Source organism: Grampus griseus (assembly GCF_964374135.1).
Source record: "Grampus griseus genome assembly, chromosome: X".
NCBI classification, from domain to species: Eukaryota; Metazoa; Chordata; class Mammalia; order Artiodactyla; family Delphinidae; genus Grampus; species Grampus griseus.
Genome location: NC_138999.1, coordinates 114,937,698 through 114,941,791, shown reverse-complemented (window position 1 = coordinate 114,941,791; position 4,094 = coordinate 114,937,698). Strand labels below are relative to the sequence as shown.

General features: G+C 47.9%; 1 long non-coding RNA gene across 1 annotated transcript; it reads left to right on the top strand.

Annotated features, from left to right (window-relative positions):
• The first annotated feature begins 353 nt into the window (after nucleotides 1-353).
• Nucleotides 354-2,082, top strand: LOC309839778. Its single transcript, XR_014298529.1, has 3 exons — nucleotides 354-562; nucleotides 685-764; nucleotides 1,511-2,082. It is a non-coding gene; the product is annotated as an uncharacterized lncRNA (long non-coding RNA).
• The last annotated feature ends 2,012 nt before the right edge of the window (nucleotides 2,083-4,094 follow it).

The window sequence follows — 4,094 nt, the reverse complement described above, 5'->3', positions numbered from 1 at the left end:
CCTGGAAAAGAGAGGGCTCACTCTCTGGCTGACGTCGCACTTCGCCTGTAAAAATCACTTTAGGATTTTGGTTTGATCCGGCGCACGGGCAGGTCAAAGACTATTGGCAAAGACAGAGGGAGGTGTGGAATCTTTCCCACGCTTTCCGTCATCCTGAAAGAAACCAAGCACACGAAAACCCCTCTTGCCTGGACGGGCTGCCGGGAACTGGGCTTACCAGTGGAGACCCCGGAGGAGGTCGGCTTTGGGGAGCCCGGGGTTCCAGGCAGCCCGGAGACGGGGCTCAGGCTCCCGCCGCCCCCACGCGCACTCTCCCAGACTCCCTTGCGCCACGGCGGACGCGGGCGGGTCGGGGCCCTTCCGGCCGCCGCGGACCCTCGGGCTCCCGGGGCGCCGCCACCCGGCTGCCTGGGGCCAGTCCGGCTCTGCGCGGCCGCCGCCGCCGCCGCCGCCGCCCCGCCCCACCCCGGCCGCGATCCCCGGACCGGGAAGCCCGAGAGTTGGCTCCCGGCCGGCCCAGGGCCCCGCAGGCCAGCAATCCCGAGGCCTGAACGGCGAACAGGTTCCCGCACCCGCCTGGCTTAGTGCTTGGGGTTGGGGAGGCACCTCGAGGCTGACCCCCTGCCTCTCACCAGCTCCCTTTTCTCCCTTTCTCCCCCCTCGGGACGGGTCCCCTCGAGCCAGAAGGAAGCCCGGCAGCAGCCAGCGCCCACCCTCCGGGAGGACCACGCCCGCGCCCGCCGGCTCCCTCCAGCGGGACGCAGGTGAGAGACCGCGAGGGGCGGAGGGCGGGAGCCGCGACCCTGATTGGGGGCGTTGCCTTCCAGATGCGCTGTGGCGCTTTGCCCCGGGCCCCCAAGAGGCATCGAGATTGAGGGCGTCCACGGGGCCCTCAGACTGCGTGGTGCCCTTTTTCTGACTTAAAGCAGTCATCTTTCACCATTATTCACACGGTCGAAGTTGCAGTTTGCCTAGATTTTTCTCCAAGGAGAGAAATGTGAATAAAACAATATTTTAGCCAAACATTTCCGTGTCAATTAAGAAGATGGCAATTCGTTCCAGACTATAAATTCTCTGTAACAACTTTCTAAGGTATTCGTTCAAATTGTTTTTCAGCATTGCTAAATGTGCACCATAATGTGTGGGAGACTTGTGTAAGATGAATCCATTTATAGTCGACCGATCAATTGATCCGATGTTACCACCTTCAAGGAGGCACCTTTCCATTGTTTCCTCATCTTTTCCCAGCACATGTTATTTGTTAGGAAGCTGTGTGCACACGGCATTGTATTAAGTTTATTAGACAGGCGTGGCCCATAAACTAGGAAGAGTTTAGTCAAGCTCTAAATTTAAAATTCCGCATTTCTGTAAGTTGTGGGACAAGATATATAGGTTACTTTTATAAGCTAGAATTGATCATAATTTAAAAATATTTTAAGCACAGGGATATTTTTTGAAGGCATCCAGCATTTCCAGTTAGCAGTACTGACTTTTTTTTTTTTTTTTCCAGCAAAGGAACACTACATCAACACTCTTGGCCCGGATCTGGACACAGAAGACTCCTGTTTCAAGAAAATACAGTCATCTCTCAAATCCTGTAATTTATATGCATTCTAAACTCACTAGGTATTGAAAACCACCCAAGTGTCCCACACCATGGGGTAAAATATAATCAATCACTCGGTGTAATATTATACATCCTTTAAAAATGGTATTGGAAAATGTTTTATGATCAGTAAGTCAAAATAACTCTCTCCCACCGTTTCTTTCTCCCTGCTGCTCCCTGATACCCACGCTTCTTTGTTCCATTTGGCACGTAAACTTGTTTTTCCCGCCAAATGAGTCAGTCATGATGGGAACGTCAATTGATTTGAACAGATGTGTGTCAATGTTACTTGGGAAACTAGATGCCAATAACCAGGGCCACAAAAAAAAGGCAGTGGTTGCAACTCTGTAAAAATTTACGTGTGCATACAGACAATGACTAAAGTGGAACCCCAAATAGGAAAACAGTTGGATACACTCCAGTGCTTGGAGATTGAATGATTGTATGCTGCTTTTGATTTTCACTAATACGAGTAACTGTCCAATTAAAAAAGACCTACTAAGGACTCTGCAGTGCAAATTATTTTGCTGATTGTTTTTAAAACACCATACCTATCAAATCATCAAGGCAGATGGGGCAGCAGGGGACTGGGTTTGTTCCCCCAATCCTGGACCATTATTAGGCTCAGGGCAACACTTGGAGAAAAGGTCATCCTACACAGGTGGGAGTTAACTTCTAGGCAGCTTTCCTGAGAGACGACACAAGATGAAAATAGAAATAGGTCCAAAAAGCATTTTTTGGAAGATCAATGAAAGTTTATTAATAGGAATTAAAGACTAGAGTCGGGGCTCTATCCAAGTTGGCATAAATTTTTAGAGATCTATTTTCCCATCAGCCTACAGTGTAACTTATCCTCATTACCCTAAAACTTGATACATGCCTTTGTATTTAGAATAATTACATTACTCTTAAAGGAAAAACGATCTATGCACCAATTATAGCAAATGTGTATCTCCCTGCCAGCCTACACCCCAGTCATTCTACCCGTTAGTTACTGCTCAATAAATGAACAAAGATCTGTTAGCGCTTTCATAATATCTTACCTATCTGCAGCCTTTACCTCCGTGTCCCCCCCCCCCCCCCCCCGCTCCAGGAGTGATCTCTTTGGCAAGTTCAAAAAGACGTAGACCCCTGTGGGGATTGTAAATTGAGCCATTAGGGAGGAGCCCTGGGCAGACTTCCATTTCCGGCATTGCTTGGCTTTGGAGCACTCTCCTTACACCAGTGAGCTCTAGAATCTGAGCAGCCGTGGGAGTTCGGGCGGTGGCCCCGGCTTGGCCGATGCTATTAGTCTGGGAGCTGAGAACAGAGCAGTGTCCTGTAGTCTTGAAGACTTTGAAGCGTGATTCTCCCAAAGCAGCTCCCTCACCTGTCCCCTAACCCCACCCTGACCTGCTCGCCAGACTCGACTGTTGCCCCAAGACCAGACTTTTTAAAGTCCCGGCCACAAAACCGCAATAGTCAGAAACATAATAATCCCAAAATCTTGCCTTTTTTTTAGGGTGCGTTTACATGCTTTGCCAAATGCTTTCATAGTTTCTTTTTGCAACAACCCTGAGAGATAAATAGGATAAGACGTCAAAAAAGCAACGGCCAACAAGAAAACGGGCTTCTGGAGGTTGAGGATTTGTCCTAGGCTAGTCTGGGGCCTCTTCCTCCAGACCTCGTGCTGTGCCGCTTCTGTCATTATCTGTTAATCAGAACCGAACACACAGTAGTGACTAGAGCAGGAAATGGAGTTGAATTTGTTTGGTTAGAAAAATTAGAGGTGAAAGTCGTATGATGAGCTTTTGCCTACACCCTGGACATTTCCTGGGTGAGGCCCAAGACTGGCCCCAGGATGACTAAATAGTGACAGTAAATAGCGCAGCTGTATACACGTAGGTGTGCACAAACAAGAACAGTGTTAAAATCATTTAAAATCTCTGACCGTATTTGATACTTTCTAAAGATTCAACCAAATTAGTCTTAAGGAAACAGATGGAATGTCCAACCATAGGGGTTAACTTAATTTAGTCACTCACTCAATGGAACCTTTTTCATCAGCCATTACAAATAATAATTTTAAAGACTACGTCGAAACCTGGAAAACGCTTATGATACCATGTTTTACAAATCAGGGACATAAAATCATGTGGACACCACAGTTGACAAGCGGGTCTGTATAGGAGCAGAAACTGGAAAGAACATCAAAGCAAACATACTTGTTGCTTAAGGTGGTGGGATTCGAGCTGAAGTTCTTTCTCTGCTTTTACAATGTGTCTTTCGTTATGCCATATTTTTTGTTACGTTGTCAAACATAATTCTCTGAAAAGTCTTTAGGGGTCACGGGCGATGCAGCAATTTTGGGTCAAGGATGCACAGACCTCAGACGTCTCGGGGATCATCATGTCACGAGATACCACTGTGCACTTGTGACAGATTGATAACTGAAAGGTCTGGGAGCCGCTCATCTTCACAGCAATACAACTGGTAAGTATTACAGGAC